This window comes from Zonotrichia leucophrys, chromosome 1, assembly GCF_028769735.1.
Source record: "Zonotrichia leucophrys gambelii isolate GWCS_2022_RI chromosome 1, RI_Zleu_2.0, whole genome shotgun sequence".
In the NCBI taxonomy this organism is placed as follows: domain Eukaryota; kingdom Metazoa; phylum Chordata; class Aves; order Passeriformes; family Passerellidae; genus Zonotrichia; species Zonotrichia leucophrys.
Genome location: NC_088169.1, coordinates 60,051,038 through 60,070,943, shown reverse-complemented (window position 1 = coordinate 60,070,943; position 19,906 = coordinate 60,051,038). Strand labels below are relative to the sequence as shown.

The 19,906-nt window shown below is 42.0% G+C and overlaps 1 protein-coding gene across 8 annotated transcripts in view; it reads left to right on the top strand.

The window, feature by feature from the left end:
* Positions 1 to 19,906, top strand: part of ELF1 (E74 like ETS transcription factor 1) — an 88,421-nt gene that overhangs the window by 11,384 nt on the left and 57,131 nt on the right. The window contains exon 1 of one of the 8 annotated variants that reach the window (XM_064714036.1): positions 4,622 to 4,637. The exons of 4 other annotated variants lie outside the window; for them this stretch is intronic. The gene's annotated coding sequence lies outside the window, so the exon portion shown is untranslated. Of the gene's footprint in view, positions 1 to 4,621; positions 4,638 to 4,690; positions 4,711 to 10,183; positions 10,290 to 10,476; positions 10,496 to 19,906 lie in introns of those variants that run through there. 3 more of the 8 variants (XM_064714024.1, XM_064714015.1, XM_064714032.1) reach the window with 3 other exon arrangements.

The window sequence follows — 19,906 nt, the reverse complement described above, 5'->3', positions numbered from 1 at the left end:
TTCCTGATGGATGAAAAGCTGGACATGAGCCAACAAATGGGCACTTTCAGCCTGGAAGGTTGATCACATCCTGGGCTGTGGCCAGCAGGGTGAGGAGGCGATTCTCCCCCTCTGGAGATCCCAGCTGGGGTGCTGCATCCAGCTCTGGCATCCTCAGCAAAGAAAGAAGACAGGGACCTGTTGGAGCAGCTCCAGAGGAGGGCCATGCAGATGATCAGATGGCTGGAGCACCTCTCCTACAAAGTCAGGCTGGGACAGCCTGGGAAAGAGAAGGCTCCAAGGAGACCTTATTGTGACTTACAGAAAGGAGGGATAGGGACTTTGTATGTCAGATAGAGGCAATGATTTTAAGCTAAAAGTGGGCCAACACAACTACTAAATGATTATGCACCATTTTCCCCATTCCTCTGTTTTGCTTTGTCTACGTGGATTAACAGCTTTTTCTGCATTAGCTCTGCCCTGCAGATCCTCATGTCAGGTCTTCACCCTGCTCCTTCCTGCCTACAAGCATCAGCTGTTCCCTGGGCACTGTACCTGTTGATTTGTACCCAGAGCACTCTCTCCTCTGTTTGCTCCCTACATGATCTCCAGCTGCCATATCACCACAAAAATGCAAATCTTCATTTTCTGATAATGCAGATAGCATTTTTCCTGTGTGGTGAATTTTCCAATGTGTTGTATAATTTTGTTTTGTAAATCCTGTACCTCCAAATCTGACTTTTGCTGGAATGGTGCATGAATAATATATTTGGGTAGCTTTGAAAATATTCACTGGATAATGCCATATACTTGAGTAGAAAGGGGAAATTTAGTATTAGGATATTGAGGAAAATTTGTATATTTTCAGACAATTAAGTAGAAGTAATGCACCTAACACTGTTACAATCACCTGGAACCACAACACTGAGAGAGATTGTTTAAGATCTTCTGGGGAAGCAGCAGCCTGCTGCATGCAAGTAAGGATTAGCAATAAAAGAATTAAAGCGTCATTGTTTAGGGTAGGGGAGTTCATTTTCTCATGAAGCAGAGTAGCAGGAAGTAAGCTGCTGCTAGCTTATGCAAAGCAGCAAGGGATCATATCATAAAACCAACAGGCCTGAGGATGAGAGCAATTAATGAAAAAAACCCAAAAGATAATTTTCTTTACTCTTTCTCCTTCCTCAGTGAGATCATTGACTACTGTAATAGAAAAGGTTGTTTTAATTATTTTTATTCTGAATATTAAAATTAAATTAGTTTGATGTTACTCTTCAATTACTCACACAGGAAGATGTCTGTGCTCTCAGTCACAAGTGGTATATTTTTGTCTGTTATGCAAAGCTGGCAAACATTTCTAATAAGTCTTGCTAAAAATGGGGAGCATTAAAAGGAAAAGTTCAAGAAATAAAATTAGTTACAGAGAAGCAGTAGATGAAACACTCTGAATGGAGGCTACTGTGCTAGAATGTGAACTCCTGTTCCTTGGTGGAGGAGGGGGTTGAAGTCACTCAGTTCTAGTGGGGTGTTTTTCAGAGCACAGGTATCTTTAAAGCTGATGGACCTTCAATAAATGCAGGACAAAATGGATTATAAGTTTAAACATATATATATTGAAATGCTAAAGAGACTAAATTAGACTGAAATACTAAGAATGAATTATATATAGTACTTTGAATGTAGCATTGAGAATATTAAGACTTTATGACAGGTTATTTGGGGAGAACATTGAACTGCTTCCATTAATAACAGAATGACCTCTGTCAGGAGAAAGCAGGAGGAAAATCACATGTGGGCAACTGTGCATGCCATAATGTCTTCTTGTTCTCAGCCTCTGCTTTCCAGTTTTGGTTTCAGGGCTCCCTAGACCACAGAAGCAAGAAAGAGGATTCCTGGGAGGCTTTTGGAAAACACATCATAGTAGCAGCAATTCTCTCTGGAGCTGAACCTCCGTGCCTGTTTAGGATACGTCTGACTGCTGTACCTTGTTTTTGTGGGCAAGGGACAATAGCAGAGGCTGTGGTTTGGTTTGTTGGACTGATCCACAGGATCTCAGTCCTACAGGATTTGCTGCTAGGACTGCCTGCCTGACTGAAGATGAGCATAGAGATGGAAACTTGTTTTTGTGACTTGAAATGTAGCTGAGAGAGAAAAATGTTGGCCTTCCAGCAGCCACTTCCCCTTCCCAGCAGCGCTGAGCTCCTCAATACCCCTCCTTTTTGTGTCCTGCAGTCTTTATTTTTTCCCCCTCTCTTCTCCATGATTTATGTATTCACCAATTGGTTAATGTAGCATGTATTTGGATAGGTAAGCCTGCTACTAAAAATATTATTTCCTGAACAAGCAAGTAACCAGGTTGTGTTTCTAGCTAACTGTTCTTTAATAGCCAGGTCTTAGCCTGAGTGAGTTGCAATGGAAAATTGATTAATTCACATGAGCTTACTTTTTTCATAATTTATTTTCTATCTCCTGCCTCTCTAAGTTACCACTTTTATCTTTCTCCATTAATTAGAGTAGCTGGAAGAGCAGTAATAAACACACTTTCCTTTCCTTTGTATTCACATCCTGAGCAGTGCAGAAATACTCTTTTGCATTCTTGTAAGCATCTAAAATATTCCTGGAACTCTAGCTCTAAAAATGATGTTTCTCTGGATTTCCTTTAATTCCATGAATTTGGTCTGCATCCATACAGGGAATCAGCACAAGTGTGTGAGGTAGCCAGTGTGGCCTGCATAAGGTGGCAGGATTGAAAGGATAAAAGAAATCAGAATACAAGTAAATATTTTTTCATCTGACTGGAGCAGTAGAAAAACTTGCAGCAACCACTCTGACACGAGCATCTGTTGGTTGCTCTTTTTTGTTATTTTCTGAAACACAAATGTGGATAAATAATTCCCTGGTACTTCTTTAAGACATCAGCAGTAATTTCCTGTGGTGTGGATGGTGTTCTGGGACTGCGCAGCCTCTGAAACCTAACTCTCTGGTTTTAAAAGAAAATTAATTAAAAAAAAAAAAAAGAGGCAGCTGCAGAAGTGCAGCTTTGGGTCCAGAACTGTCCAGCTAAGGGCGGTGCCTAGCTGTTCGTCCTCAAGAGAGGGTTTGATGGGGAACATGATGATCCCTCCCCCTCTGCTCCCACCCTGTGAAGAGACCAAACAAAAACAGCAATACTGACACTGCTGTGCTGTAACTTTGGCATGTGTCTGTGCACTGGTGTCTGGGTGTACCAAATACTTTGTCTGTGATTAATAGCATTCCTTGCATAGAAACTTCTGAAAATCTCAGCTTCATTCTTGATTTTTATACTGATATATACAGACATTAAAAAATCCACTGTGGACACTGTTTTCGTTTTTTTTCTTCTTCCTAATATGTGTTTATTATTCATGAATGTGTTGCAACACCCAGAAATGTAATGAATGACTCGCAGAATGAGCAGAGGAAAAAAATACAGTTACAACTTTTTAATGAGGATTTCTTAGCCAAAGTGTCCCAGTTGAGAAACTCCTGTTGGACTATATAAAATTTGCCCAGTCCTCGGTTTTATGTTCTTTCTGGATGTATTTGCAACATAGTGTCACTTAGTATATATTTCTGTTCATTCACATGCCCGATTTTTTTTCTTTCTTGTATCAGGGATTACAACATTTGGACATCAAAAAGAAAAACTACAGAATAACATGTTTACGAATAGTTCTGGATTTTGTGTTTGTGTGCATAAAAAGGAAAAGAGCAAAGGCCAAGTCTACCACTACTGGTGTAATAATGGTTTCAGATTAAGCTGATATTCTTCAAAAACTATCCTTGCAGAGATTCTGAAGCAAATACAACCATCCTGTTAATGCAGCATAGCTCTGAAGGAGTATAATAGTGGGGTATCTGAAGCTTATGGGATGATGTTGGGTGTGCTGTTCTACTTTAAGGATCAAACCTGACTTACTTTCTGGAAAGAATGGTTCTTATCCTTGGAAAGTCTAGACTTTTCTTCCATTCACATGTGTTTGAATTTTGTCAGTATTTATAAATTTTACTTCGTGTCTTGTACCACCTTACCTTTGTGTCTTTCTTGCACAACAGTGGGAAATCCATTTTTGCTTAAAACCTTTGAGTACAAATCTGTAGAGATAGATAGGCAACCTAATACTTGTCTTTCAAACCAGCTGTACCAATAAGTGATCATTTCATTTGTAAAGTTAAGGATCTAGCATAATCTTACTGCAGTCAGGATTCTACAGATTTGAAAGAAATTTTCAGGGCTGATACACATACAGTGTGAGAATTTGGAATAAAGACATGATATTGCTATGCCCTTGTTGGTTTTCTTGGGATATTTAGTAATTCAGAAAAAAAATGAGTTCATTTTGACTTTGTTTGTTGCAAATATGTTGTAGTGAGGTGTTCTGTATATAAAATAGTGTTGCCTTTACAATGCAAAATATACTTTGGCCTTATTAGAATTATACTATTTTCTGCCTTGTTTTAGAAACAGGTTGTGCCTTTTCAAACAGTAAACTCTTCTAGATTAAAAAAAAAAGTAAATCCAGATAGAGTTAGCTCTTGTTGGTATAAAATGCATTCTTCTGTCCATTTCCTTCTGATTAGTTGCCTTGTTTCTTGTAGGGTGTGTGCTGGAACAGTTTCTGCAGATGGCATTCAAAGATGTAAGGAAAGTTGGCCTTTTTGTGGATCAATTGAATGACTCTGAATGAAGAACTGGAAATTAACAAATTATAAGTGAGTTGGATTTTAGGATGCTGAAGCTTTAACTGTCTGTCTGAGGGTGGTTACCAGTAGCATTAGGTGACACATGACAATTTTTTATTTTTCTCCTGGGAAAACCTGGTAACATTGCATTGTATTTTGAAAATATTTGCAGATCATGGTTTAACTCTTTTTGTTTCATGATTCTTGTGGGATCTAAAGCTCACTGAGAGAAGTAGTGTGGGGTATAAATTTGTCCTGTCTCTATTTTCATTACTTTGCGTGACTTGCCTTTGAGCTGTGGGTTTACAAGCGTGACTTCTGTCACACCTACTGGCAGGGGTATTTATAGGATGTTAAATAACTTTCAGTGCACTTTCTGAAACAAACAGGCAAGGAGTGTGCAGAGGGAGGACAGAATAAGAGCTAGCTCAGGTCAGAAAGCCATGGGTTAAGCAGTATCTCTGTCCCTCCCCTCTGCCTGTAGGGGAGGGACATTACATTACATTCCCAAGTAATGTATCTCTTTTTTTTTTTTTTTTTTTTTCTCTTTTTTTTTTTTATGACTATTGTGCAATCATGTGAATCTTAGGGTGAAAAATTTACCTGAGTGCAGGCCCAAAGTAGTAGTTATTACTGCCACAGAGGGAGGTCTGATGTCTTTGGCTGGCAGTGCTCATCACAGTCTGATCTAGTTCAAGAGCAGCCAGCATTCTCCATCCTTTCCAGTCAGCTTTCTGCCACAGGAAGGCATTTAAATGGATCACTGGAAGTTTAACAGGTACCACATGGATCAGAACCAGTGCAAGGAGAGGATGGGAAAAGAAAAGTGTGGTTGGGGTTGGTAAAGAAGTGCTAGGGAGAAGTTGGAGCCTGCAGTTTCTGGCTGAGAGGGAATCAGAGATTATCCTGTGTCAGAGCTGTATCTACTACCTGGATTTTTGAAATTCTTTTCCTCCACAGCTTGCTTGTCAGTAGAAAAGAGAACATACCCAGATTTTAAACCAGTCTCAGAAATACTGAGAAGTACTTCTCAGCACAGGCAAGCCTATAACAAAAAGAGGAAGTAAGGAACTTGAAAGAGTGAGGAAAAGTAAATTGTCCTATAGGTTTGCCATTGCAGGGATGTGACCTAGCAACACCTTAGAGGTGATCCAAGAAGAGTTTGTGCAGGGCTGTACAAGGTCAGGGGTTTGTAGCTGTGTGGGATGTTGCTGTACTGCTGGCAAAGGCAGCATCTTTGCCAAATCTGCCTTCAGTGGGAAACACTGGAGGCACAGTTGGAAGGACAAAATGGACAAGGTTCAAGCTGCCTGGTGCTTGATTGTGAATCCATTTAATTTCAGACACCTCTCTAGCCCTTCTGCTACCAAGGAATCATTTCTGGACTTCTGCTACCATAGACTTGGGAAATACTCCCTTGTATATTTTGAAAGATGACATTTACTACCTGAAGGATTCCAGTTAAACACAGACAGCCAGGATACCTTCCCTCTCAACTTTTGAGAAGTATAGTGGCCTTTTAATATGCACTTTGTTTACTATCACCTTTCCTTTCCAACAATTCAACTGAAGTTCAGAAGACGAGCACAGTGTGAAAGTAGACTGTATTTTCTGAAATTCATTGTGCTCTGCTTTCACAGTATGCTCTAAAATATCACGGAACCCTGCCTTTAAATTGGAAATTAAGAACTGATAGCTGCATGGGCTGCTCTCCAGGTGTCATCCACATTTCTTCTCTGAGATTCTTTTCTATTGAAATCTCTGAAAATGCAGGTTTGTAGATGGCAAGCAGTTGTCTTAAAAAATATCAGAAGTGTATTGCCTGAATTTGTGATTAAGTTTTTAAATAACGCAATGGTACAAATTTGTCTGTGCCTAAAGTCCTCCTTCCTTTGAGCATAGGAGTAACCTAATTTATAATCTGATGCAATTTCTCCATGTGTAAATATTTAGGTCATTATGCATCTGGCAGCATTAGAAACCCACACCAGTGTCAGCCTGTGTTGTATGTGGCATTTACCCCCACGGAAGGTGCCAGCCCACAAACCAAAGTACCAGGGCAGTAACACTGTGATAGATGCATATCATATTTATTGGATTAAAATGTGATTGCACTGCTACTAGTGAGTGTTTCTTGGTGTTGTGCACAAGGAGAAAAGAAGATGCAGGAGTTTGGGTGTTAAGACTTGGGTGGAAGCTGGTTCAGGTGTTGTCCTTCCATACACAGTTTGGCATATTGGGCATATCCATTGCTCAGGTGTTCTTTGGGGCTCTGCTTGTGAATGGGATTGTTGGAGTTTTTCCTTCCCTTCCAGAGATGCCTGAGATGAACTATTTTGCAAAGCTTGAGATACTGGGGTCCTACAAAAACAAATTCAAAGCTGAAGCTTCTTAAACCCAGTCTTGAGACAAAGTTTGATGAAGCCCCAAGTCTGTATGAGTTGATTGTATGAGCCTGAGCTGGGAGCAGGGTGGTGGGATCTCCTCTTGCAAGAGTGGAAAGGAGTTAGAGCATCTTGAGGTGCATTAGGAGTGATACCACAGGGTGCCACATGAATGGGGGCTTGCAAAGGCTTCTCGTGTGGTGAACTCGTGTATAATGTAGCAGAAAAAAACCAAAGAGTTTTGGATCTAAATTTTCTGCTCCCTTTCCTTCATCAAAACAGTATTTTCTCCTCTCCAACCCCCATCCAAAACCAAAAGCTGAACACAGTCACAAACCTTTCTTTTGGCTTGTGTTTATGAGACTAAATGGTTTGCCTTTCAGGTGGTGTGTCCTTGCATGGTTTCAGTTTCAGGCTGCCCCTTGTGCTTTGTTCTGCTCCTGTGCTTCCTGGCAGCCCATCTCCTCCCGCCCTTGCAGACCTGGAGCTCTCAAAGCCACTTGTGGAAGAGGGAGGCAATTACCAAAGCAGGGTGTGAAAAGAGAAGCAGCTTGCTTGGGTTCTCACTTGAGGCCAGCAGAAGTGAGAGCCACATCCAGGTCTCTGCCAGTCCAAGCCTGCTGGGCTGCACTGCTCCCCTTGGAGCACATGATTTGGCATGTGTTTCTCTGGGAGCTGGGGCCAGCAGCAATGTGAAAATTGTACTGTGCATTATTTATTTATTTATTTATTTATTTATTTATTTGTGCAGCCTTAACTTTTCTGCTGGTGGGCTCCACCCTCTGCCACGCTGTGTGACTGCACAAATATTTGCTCTGGGAAACAGTGGGGAGAGTAGCTCAGTGCAAGGAATATGAGGCTGGGATGGAGTGGAGGGCTAAAGCTGTTTAAATTGGCTTAAGCTGTGCTGTTGGTCAGTGTCTAGCTATGTCTTTTGGGCAAATGGTGATCTAAGTTTCATGGAAATACTCATCCCAGCAATGGGCAAGGTCACTTCTTCTTCAAGCCAAAATTATAATTAGCAAGAAACCTGATACAGTTCCAGGGATGAACATCCACCTGCATTCTCTCTTGCTAAATATGTTTACATTTTACATATGCTTTTTAAAAAAATACTGTTTCCAGATTTAGCTTAGAAACAGCAAAATGTTTGCATAGCTTGTGCTAATACATCACTACAAAATGATTTTTCAATTTAGTTGACTGCTTGGATAAGAATGTGTTGTTTCTTTCCTCTCTAAAACATAACTATTAGACTTTCTTTAATTATTAAAATGGTGCTCTCCCTGTGCCAATGTCACAGTTCCTAGTAACCGCTGTGCACCTGGGTCAGATTTCTTCCCTCCATGCCCCATGATTTACAAAGGGTTTTGCAGCACAAGAAACAAATGCTTTTAGATGTAAGATTGGATTAGACTTAAGTTGTTGGAGAGAAGGAATATGTTGTGAGAGGTGGAAAATATATAGTAACTAAAATAATGACACAGTGTTTTCTCCTCATGGGCTTTTTTCAACTGAGAAATACAAATGAAGTCATATTTTGATAAAGAGCTGTAGTGAAGATATTTTAGCACTGACTTAATTGATACTTTTAATCAGCAAGTCATAAAAAGTGTGCTGCTGCTTCTTTTTTCAGATCTTTCACTAAAGCAGGCTGCAAAAATAGGATAATAAATTACATCTAATAAAGTCATACATCGGTAACTGCCCTTTAAACAACAAACTGAGACCAAACTTTGCTTTTAAGCACCATACAGGTGTCACAAGGACTCAATTACTTGGAAGTAACCCCAAAATTTTCTTCTTGGTAATTAAGCATAACCAGTAATTGGAGATATTAATGTCCATAAAATGATGGGTTTTATGCAGCACAAAACTTGTGGGACTACTGGTTAATTATTACTGTAAGTGTTAATGACAACTCTGCTGAAATACGTTTGAATTTATCTCAATGTGTTTGCTAGAAGTAGCTTCAGGTTTTTCTTACTCTCATCTTCCCTGCTCATTGCAAGGCTGCTCCTGCTGTTTCCTTGCCTCCCAGCTCCTTGCCATGCCGTTGCTCCCTCTCTGGTGCCTGTCTGGCTTGGGTCCCTGTGCCACACCTTCCCTTATGGCCTGTGCGCTGCTTTGGGCTCTGCCTTTCTGGGAATTTGTGGGAAACCAGTGCACATGCCAGCCACAAACAGAGCATGACCTTACCTTTTACTACAGAAACAAGGTGGAAGTAGCTCTGTCCTCACCGTCTGGGCCATGTTTTTAAAATTACGCCTCTGTCAGGCCTTTCAGTGTGCCCTATGCAATCACAGAGCCTGTCCCAAGCACCTACACTGCTGAGGGCTTGGCGGCTTCCAGTGTGTTGTTTACTAGGCACGAGGCTTTGTTTAAAGAACATGAAGATGTATCAAAAATTTACTGGAATACCCGGGAACCCTGGCTCTGGCATCGGCTGTTTGTCCGTGTTCCATTGGATACTGCACTTACCTCAATTTCCCCGAGCATTTTGGACTTCCAAAGTTTCACTCTTTTTCAGGAGTTGACCAGTTTGGTGTGAGTAAGATGATATTGGTTGAAAAGATGAGATGTTCCTCAGAAACGCGTTTGTTCGTTTCATTTAGGATGAGAGAACACAGTCTTAGAGAACGTGCCTGGGGAGGTTTAGGTTGGACGTTAGGAAGAATTTCATCAGAGAAAGGGTGGGTAGACATTGGAATGGGCTGCCCAAGGAGGTGACAGAGTCACCGTCCCTGGAGGTGGCACTTGGTGCCATGGTCTAGTTGACGGGCGGGTTTTTGGTCATGGGTCAGACACGATGATCTCAGAGGTCTTTTCCAACCTAATTGACGCTGTCAATTATTACTGGTGGAGGGGCGCGGGGCGGGATGTTCCGTAAGGATCGGAGGCAGCGGCGGGACCCGGGCGGAGCGGACGGCGCGGCTCGGGCGCTCCCGGCACACGAGGGAGCGGGGCCGAGCGGAGCCCGGGCGGGTCACGAGGCCGCCGCCGGCCCGTCCCCCCCCGCGCCCCGCCGCCACCTGCGGGCCGGGCCCGGCGGAGCGCCGGCCGCCGCCCCGGGGCGTGTCGTGTGGTTCCGAGCCGAGCCGCCCGGCCCCGCGGTGAGTCACCGTCCGGGGCCCGGGCACAACTTCCCCCTCTCGACAGGAGCCATTTTAGCTGCACGACGCTGCGGGGAGGCCGGGGCGGCGCCGCGGGCCCCGCGGCCGGGCGGTACGTGCTGCCCGGGCAGCGAGAGCCGGGCGGGCGGGAGGGCCGGGGGGACGCGGCGCCTCGGGCTGCGGGCGGCGGCTGCCGCGGCTGCCTCGACGGGCGGCTCCGCCCGGGGCAGCGCTCCGCAGCCGTCGGGAGAAACTGCGGGGAAGAGGGAACTTCTGGAAAAGCGCAGCAGCAGGGAAAAGCGAAATATAAATTGGGCCGTGAGTAAAGGGGCGTCTCGGGGCAGCGGCGCCGTGAACTGCCTGAAGCTGTGCCTGTTGCTGCGGGCAAAGGGCACGGCGGCTGTGCTTCTCTGAGCAGCGCGCTGCACGAGTGTGACAGCTGGCTTGTAATGCTGCTGCGTTTTATACTTTTGTCTCCTTTTCAGCGTGCGGGGGTGCCAGGCTGGCTGCCGGTCGGCGGGCTGTAAAATTCACGTATTTTATTTATTCTGAAGCTGTGTGTGCATGGACTCGGCTAGCATGGAGCAGGGCACGGTCCAGAGCGATTCGGGCAAAGTGTTGGCTATCAGCGCTGCGGCTTTGAACACCTCCGCTCCGCTGCTGTTCAGCCGGTGCGGTCCGTGGTGACTTTAAAATGGCAGATTTAAAATATCATTTCGAGGATAGATCATTCTCTGCGCCCTTAAATTGAAGTTCTCTTTCTGCCGAAACAGAGCCATTAAGGGCAGCCCCCGCGGTGTCGTTCACAATAGAAGGAGTTAAGTAGTTATGCGGGCAGGTGCTCACCTTTTCCTGAAAATGCTTAAGAAATGGAAGTTATGGTGACGGTTTACACGGCAGACCAATTAGAAAATAGGTTTAGTGGTAGTTGTAATCTTGGAGGTAATTGTGGTGCGTCAAATTGCTTCTTAAACTTTCAGTGGATGAAAATCACCTTGATTCTCCTAATTACGTACCTCTGGACTCTAGCAAAGTTTTTGAAAAAGAATCTCTGTTTCCACCTTTGTTGAACGAAAGCGTTATTTAGAAGTTTTGTCTGAGTGTATAACTTTGGACCATATATTTCCCTCTGTCACTTGAGAAATCCAATTTGATATCTTCTTACTGAAAATTAAATGAGGGGGCACTTGAGCTGTCGTGCACAAGGGAATTTACTGACTAGAGCCTGTATCTGAGAAGTATCATGGAGTCTTGCTTAGTGCTGTGATCAGTTGCAGGGGAGGGAGAGAGAGGGAGGCAACCATTAAGTAAATGGTCATGTTTTGGGTGAGGCCGTCTCTTGTCTTCAGCCTTCCAAGTGTTCAGCCGTATCTTTCTTCGGCATCTTACAGTACAATGTGTTTTCACTATCTTTTCATTTTACATTTTGTTTTATTTTTCTTTCTGAAAGCAGCAAGTTTTGCAACTGTTTGGGGGATTTATTTGGCACATCGTTACATGTTGAAAAATCACAGATAAAATTACAGGGGAATTACTTGGAAAAAAAAAGAGTTAGTAATAGAAGTTTTTTTTCTGAAAAATTCTTAAATATATTTGCATCTTTTTATCATCGTGACTTTCATTTTCAGATTCTAGGGCTCTCTGCTTGCAACTGGTAGAACATGACCCTCCCTTTCCTTATCTCTTTTCTCCCCTCCTTTCTTTTGCACCAGACCCTATTGAGACATCCAACCCTAAAATCTTGAGGTTTTAAGTTTTTCTTTTTAAGTCATCTCCCAAGCTGCACCTGCTTTTCTTGGGAAGAAGGCTTTTTGTTTTCTAAACGATAAGTGGCCACTGCTGCTTTCTCTTGATCAGGGCTTCACAGAGGAGCAGTTCCTCTTTGAAGGCAAAAGCTGCCATGTTCATTCTCTTTTGCTGCTGTACAAGGACTTTGCCGGGGCTACAGACGCATCTGTGGTGCAGTGGTGGAGCTAGGAAAAAGTGATTTGAAAGTCCTCCCAAGACTTACGGATGACAGCTTGGGCAGATCTCAAAGGCAAAGAAGTGGATTAGAAGGTACAGAGAAATGGTGTTAGTTTTTGTATAGCTGAAGCATGTGTTTGTCTCAAAAAAAGGAAAAAAAATCCCACCTTTCCCCCCCACACCCCCAAGGCAGGGATCTTTCAGTTTGAATTGTTTGTGATGAGAGAACCATGGGAGTGGTGTGTCATCAGATGCCAGTTAGCTTGAACATTATTTCCAGATCCCTGCCTTTACAGAAGTGTTGGTTTTCTAATGTGCTCTTTTCTCCTCCGTTGAATATTAGAATTGTCAAATCCATGGTCTTGGTCCTCAAATGAGAAGGAAAAAAGAGATAGACATCCAGATTTGAAGAATGTTGTCGGCCTGGTATAGCCTGATGTTTAAGGATTGCTGAAAACTCCTACTCTGGTGTGTGTTACTTTTTAGACACTTGATGTATGAAAAAAGCCGAATACATGAGGTGTGTTTCGGCACAGCCATATTCAAGGGAGGGAACTGTGGCAGGACTGTGCTCAGTGAGCTGATAGAAAAGAAAGAAAAATGGAGGATTTCCCTCTGTGTCAGAGGAGAAGCTGTGATCTCCAAATCAGCTTTCTCTTCTTGCAGGTGTTAGCAAAAATTTCTCAGCTTTTGCTTGCAGATTTTCTTGATTTCACTGACAGTTTTCATAACTCACTGGAATTTGTTGGGTGTGTGAGAAGGAGCAAGGACTTTCCCCCACTACAGTGATTCAGCACAGGAGTGGTAGGAGGTGGAGTTCACCTTTCCAGCCTTGGTTACAGTCTGCACCATAAGCTCTGAAACTTTGCTACCATATACTAGTGATTTATGGTGCTTATAATGTTAATGCCGCTGACATGTTTTAGAGATTACTTGCATTCTTAAATCTTGCTTTCTTAAATCTTACCTAAGTGTTTCTTCACAGATAAAGTAGTTGACAGAGACTATACATACTGGAATTTTAAGTCTTTTGCTTATCAGAAGTCTGCAGCAGCCGTGTGAAAGGCTCTGGACATTTTCACTTTTCTGACCTGACCTGGTTAATCTATGTAAAGGTAAAAACGATTTATTCTTCAATATAAGCTTGTCCTTTGGCAAAGCTTCCCGCAGTCAGTGTGTCAGTGGTTGTGCTGAGAGGATCCCATTGGCTAGGGACCAAAGTTTATGCATTCTTGCCTTGGTGTGCTTTAGGCCTTACCTGTCAGCCATCTTCAGTGTTGAATCAGAGGGCTGGAGCTCAGGTCATTTATTTGTCCTTAAAGAGATCACTCCCCTTGTGTCATGTGTGCGTTTGAACTAGGTTCAAGCAGGCTTCAATGTGAAATTGATAGTAGTTTTGTTAGCCTGGAAAGAACCTCCAATTCCTAAATTTACGTGTAAAATTTATTTCTCTCTGTATTGGGGAAAATATGGTTAGGATAATTTGGTAGGAATAGGAATGCTACGTGCATAGGTTGGAAACTGTGGGAAAGAGTTGCTTTGAGATGGATTGAATGTCACTGTCTTCATCTATAATTAGACATTTTAGTCTATTTCTAGAACACCCTATATTTAACTCATCATGAACATTTCTGTGTGAGTTTACCAAATACATTTTTTGTTTTGAGGGGAATGTGCTGCACTTCTTGAATATTGCCGTTAGCGTACTAACGGTTTCATCGCTTCACTTGCGAGCTCCTTCCGCATTTCCCTCACCTTCTTGCGTGGTAGTGGTTTGACTTCTGAGGTGGGCTCAGTATAAATGTCATACCACACAGCTCTTGAGTTCCTGTGTTGGAAGAAAGAGGTGAGCTTGGGTGATTCAAATTTTTGTCTACTCTTGAAAGAAAGAAACATTTTTATTATGGCTGCATATATTGTTCTGTCGTGCTGTATGTTCCTCTAGCATTACTAGTGTTTTTCCTGAGATCCTTTGACAGAGTGAATAAAGCTGACAGATTAGAAGAAAACTACCTTGCTCTTCTGAGCTTTGTATCAAGTCACTTGTGCTGTTCTCCAGTTTTCAGTTATCTTGGTGTTTATTCGGTTTTAAGTTGCAGCTAGGGAAAGAAGCAGCAAAATTTGATTGTGAAACTACAGTTACACTTTGTGATACCCAGTGCTGACCACTGTCAGAAAATTAATATTTAACTTGCCCTTCCAACCAGACTCAATTTCAAGTTAAAAGCAAGTTGACAAGGATACTGTCAGTTTCCTCCTCTTTGTGCCTGCTGCGTGTGCTGCCCTACATAATTTTGGAGCTAACAAGAATAGTTTCCCAAGTATGTGATGACATGGTTTGTTTTTAGTGGAGGCTGTCTTTCCAACCAGAAGATGACCCTCTTAGGAAGAGCTTTCATGAAAACTGTGTCTTGAAGGCACCAGGGCTTGCACATTGTCTGCTGATGACAGAATTTGCCTGGCATTGTACTCAGAGGTGGTGGTTTCGTTATCCACTTGCGTCCTCTTGATGCATTTTCTGTTTTGTACCTTCACTCCCCCACCTCCAGAGCCTCTGTAAACTATTTACTCTCTGTAGCTATTCAAGCTTTGTCCAGATGCCTGTACATTAAGCATGCAAATGAGAGTGTTAGCTATCAAGAAAATAATTGTGAAGTGTACGGCCATGGAGGGCCAAGGGTTGCAAACTGCACACATTGCAAGAATTCACTTCCCTGTCTCACGGTGCCTCTGAACCAGCTCGTGGAGAGCTCTGTGAGCCCAGCAAAGGGCTCCAGGTACTCTTGGTAGTGAGCTATTGAGAGGCCATCCTGTTGGTTCGGGTTTTTTTAAAAAAGACCAACTAATGTTTATTTCAAAAAGAGAGAAGAAGGAACTGTAGAGAGGAAGTGTCTATTTGGGGACCTTTTTTCTTTACAGAAAAAAAGATAGTTTAGTCATATGAATGAAAATGAAACTTTCTGTGTTGAAAAACAGCCTGAAGTTTACTGAGGATGCCTTGCAGCATTTTCAAGCGTGTGGGTCCTTTTCAGTGAAAAAAGTGTATTTATTTTAGTATCGGTTCAAAGCAACAATGAAATAAGTTGTTTTTGAAGCAACTAAGTGAAACACAGTTTTAATTTGTCTGAACAGGCTGTAATGTCAGCAACATGATTTAGTTGAGGATGTCCCTGCTCACAGTAGGGGGGTGGACTAGATGACCTTTAAAGATCCCTTCTAACAGCAACTATTCTATGATTCTTACACAGGAACCTTTAATTTAGACTATTTAAATATGGATTATGACGGAATTTACAGAGAAAAAAAGCAGAAAGAAAGTTACTTTTGACAGAATATTTTCCTATTTGGGCACTTCTGAAATATATATATCTGATTATGAATGCTTGATGTAATACATTATTCTACCATTTGTTTTTATAAAGACCTAATTGTCTTTTAGTATGGTCCTTCAAATGGCATGTATTGAATCTTGTTTCAGTGGTACTGGACTAGAAATAATTCTCAACAGTAAGAAATATTGAAAAACTTTTGCCAAACTACAAGATAAGATCTCGGACTTACAAATTTTAATTTTTATTTAAATTATAACAGGGGCATTTGCAGAAAAGGTTTAATACTTTTGAAGCAGTGTAGGGTATATTTTGTGTAGAGATTCTGGTGTTTGTAGTGTCTAAAGTGTCTCTTATGGGTGCCATGTGTTCAGGTGGCTTCGGAAGCATTTGTTAATTTGTACTTTTACACTTGATAAACAGAAAAGCTGTGATGACATTTATTTATATATGATAATGTGAAATCTGTGCTTTTGAGGGGAGAGTTGATAGCAGTTATTACTTGCAGAGAGCTAGCTGGGTAAAATCCCATTGCCTTGAGAGAGGAAACCCAGGACTACTGATGCATGCATGCTGCACAGATGCAACATGTCAGTAAAAAAGGGAAATAGAAAAAAAAATCAGTGTGAAGTTTGGTTGGTTCATTTTTGCTTCCTTAAGTGAGGATCTCTAGGTGGGGTGAAACCTCTGCTGGGAGGAGAAAGTAGTTTCTTTTTGACAGAGACTACCTTCAGAGAATCTGTTACACTGTCTGTCGTGAGCAAGCCTGGTATTTATTAGCTAGATGGGACAATAATGCTAATGCCTTGATGCTGGCCCTGGTGTTTTCACATCCCGGGTGCTTACAGAGCTTAGGTGCACACTGGAGGTTCTTCAGCCTCACAGCAGCTGCTTTTTCACTCATAAGTGAGGGCAGCATGTGTAACTTCCCGGCTGGCTTGGTGGCACTTCCCATTAAAGCCATGCAGCAGCGGTTTGCATGGATGTGCCCTGGAGCACAGGAGGGAGGTTTGGGCTAAGCAAGTTTTACTCGGATAGTGAACTCTCCTGGAGGTGATGGGTTGTAAATCCTTAAACAGCTCATTTAGCATCTGCCCAGGCCCTTAGCTTGCCCTTAGGTAAGACTCAACAGTAAAGCTGTATTAGTTGAGGTAAAGTTGCAGTTTAAACTCTAGACCGACGTTTTTGTGAGCGTGCGAACCTGCACCAGTCTAATTTAATTTAAAATGTGCCTTTAGCAAAACAGTCAGAGGTGGGCATGGTCATTCCTGGATGTTTTCTTGGCAGGAGCACTCATCCAGCTGCTTGAGGACTGCCATCCTCGTTTTTTCTTGCTGACAGCATAGATTGTTTTCTGATGCTTTATTGCCTTTCCCTCCTATCTGCAGACCAAGCTGCTTGCGAGAGCAACCTTTTCCTTATCTGGTTCAGCCGAGATGAGCCAAGTTGGCAAGGCAGATGTCAATGCCACAGAAGTTGCTGGCCTGGTTGATTGAACCAGGTTAGGGATTGATTTCAGAGTGGTGGAGCTATGAAGTTTGTAAGAGCTGGGATTGAGCAACAAAGGGAATGACGAAGTAGCACAGTCCTTGGAAGTGGACCACATTTCATGGCCAATGCTTCAGCAAAGTAAGCGATACTTAGGATGATTGACTTAGCCCTCTTCTACATGTCACATCAAAACTTGTTTTCCAATGAATTATCTGAACACCACAGCTGGATGCTTCTGATTGAGAAGAAGAATGTGTTAACTAATAAATTAAATATTGCCCAAAGTTATGTAAAGGAATAAGCCTTGATAATATAAAATGGGAGGAAAAGGTATGTGCTTGTTAATTTGGGATCATGTGCAAATAAAAGCTTTTTTGTTCTTTTTACTTCTTGAGAAGAAGGGGAAGGAAACGCAGGGATGAGAACTGCATTGCTGCAGTTTTGAAAGAGTGTTAACTTCTTGCTTTGTTTAAAAATATTTTAGTTATTCCTGTCTGCTAAATCAGGTTATTGAAATGAAGTGATGACCTTTGCTCTGAGCCTGAAACAATGCAGAAGAAAAGCAGGTGTTCGAGAAGATTAAACCTCTTACCTCCGCTAAGAAGTGTTCTGGTAGGGCTGAGGTTCTAAGGGCGCCATATTCTTGCTGAGACTAAAAATGTAAGAATGAGGAAGAATTTTAGAAGTTGATTATGGTCAGTTGCCAAGAGCAATGCCATGATAAATTATTAACTCATTGCACTGTACTGCCTTGTAGTGCAAACAGAATAGCTGGTTATTGTGCTCTGCTAGGTAAGTCAACACTGTAAAAAATTCCTCAGTTATCTGGAAAATGTCTTCTTTGGGAGGTTTATTAAAGGGATATGGTAGAAATAAAAATCATGTTCTCCTCTGCTGAAGCTGGTTAAAACCAATAGAAATCCATGGAGGCAGTTTCTTTCTTCCTGTCTGGGGAGCCTGGTCAGCGGTTGTCAGCCAGCTCAGTTTCGCTTTAGCTCCTCTCTTCTCACAGTGCTTTGGTGAGGTGTGGTCCCTCCTACCTTCCCAAAAAACACACCAGAGCCAGGCAGTTGGGCTGTTAGGGGCAGAGACATGAGGCAAGTTGACTCACAGCTGTTCTGCTGGAAAAGCCACTGTGGAGACCACTCCTCCTGTTAGCTGTAACTGAGTCAGATGAACAAATGCAGGAGCGTGTGGGTACCTTCCCAATGCCATGCAGCAGCAGTCTTGAGGAGTACATTTTCAGTCTTTTAGAAATTCAGTCATCCTGATTTTTGTTTTGCCTTTAAAAATGTAAATACCACAACATTTACCTTTTCGTTTTTGCTTCAACTATACAGAGCCTGGAAAAGTACGTGATTTTAAGTGTCTCAAAATAATTTATAAATTAACATTCCCCTCCCCTCTTATATTAGCCCTATCCTTCTTACATTAAATTTCTAAGTTAATAATCTATAATTCATGTAATAGATTTGAATTTCCATGTAAATATTACTTTTAGTGTTTGTTATGCTTGGAGTTAGTACCATAGTAATACACCATGAAAATAAATATGTATGAGAATTTTGAAATGTTTACTGTGATAAAAACTGTTGTTCTGTGTTGGACACAGATGAACTTTCAGGGTTAAAAAGAATATCTAGCTTGAGAGCAAACCATTTCTGGACCAGTGTCAGCATCTGCCACCCCAGTTTTCTTAGGAAAACATTGAATCCTGCCAGTACATGTTGCAAGATATGACCAACGTGACTTACGAACTAAGAAGCAAATCTGCAAAATGCTGTTGGCTACATAGTATTGTTGGAATCTGAGATGGAAAATACTTTTTTTTTTCAGTTCTCCTTTTGCCAATCCAGCAAAATTTAGTAAGGTTCAGTTCATGCTGCAAGGCTTTTTTGTTTAGAAAGGCTTTTGAGCAACCATTACTTTTTGTATCTTTTTTTTTTTTTTAATTTGTTGGCTGCTTGGGATTACTTGAGTACTTGTCAAGGGTGGGACATGTGTCTTAAGTGGACGTCAGAAATGCTGCTGAAGCAAACGTTCTCTTAGTGTCTGATGGGTCCTAGTTTAGGGTTTTCATTCTGATTTCCAGGGCATGAAGTGGTGAAGCATTCAGTGACATGGAGTGATGTAGTCTTGTCTTTTGAGGCAGGGGACATGTGTGGTTCTGTGGAATAACCCAAGTGGTCATAGAACTCATGTGGGAGCGCATGAATGCCAGGGACAAAATGTGCTGTATCAGAGGAACCTGATGGGGAATATGTTTCTAGTTAGAAATGAGGAGAATTTCTACCCTATTCTTTTTCAGGGAATTGCAAACCTCCAACTTTGAGGTGGCTATTCTATTAAGAGAATAAAAAGGCATTTTTATTCTGAACTGTTTTGGGATAGGGACAGAGACCATGTTAGGATGGAACACCTTGGTTCTGTGAAGGGTGAAATGTGTCACATACACCTTGAAATTCAGTGAAGATGTGTACTGCTTTTAGGTTTATGCAGAAAATTCTCCTAGACCACAGCAATACATGATAGTGTAAAATCAATTAAATATCTACTGGTTGATGTACTTCCCAACTTACATGACTGACTTGTCTCCAGTTGCTTTAATTGGCAACCCTGCTGATAACAGCACAATATCGGTTTCCCTCCATTTTATACCACCAGTTGGTCTTTGATGAGAACAGATATGAGGCTGTCTTAATAATTTCTCACCCTGCCTGAAAATACAGTTTTTAGGCCGACTAAAGAAATTATGTTTTCTGACAGATAATATTATATGGAAATCTTAGACTGAATAGAAGACAACTTACAGAGGGGCTGAGTATAGCATATTGCTTCACATATGGATACAATAGAAGTTAAAGTACTGGAGTTTCTGCTTTTCACTGAAGTTGTGCTTTGTCTAGCAGTTGGTTTTTGTGCTTACCACATGAGTACCAAATGC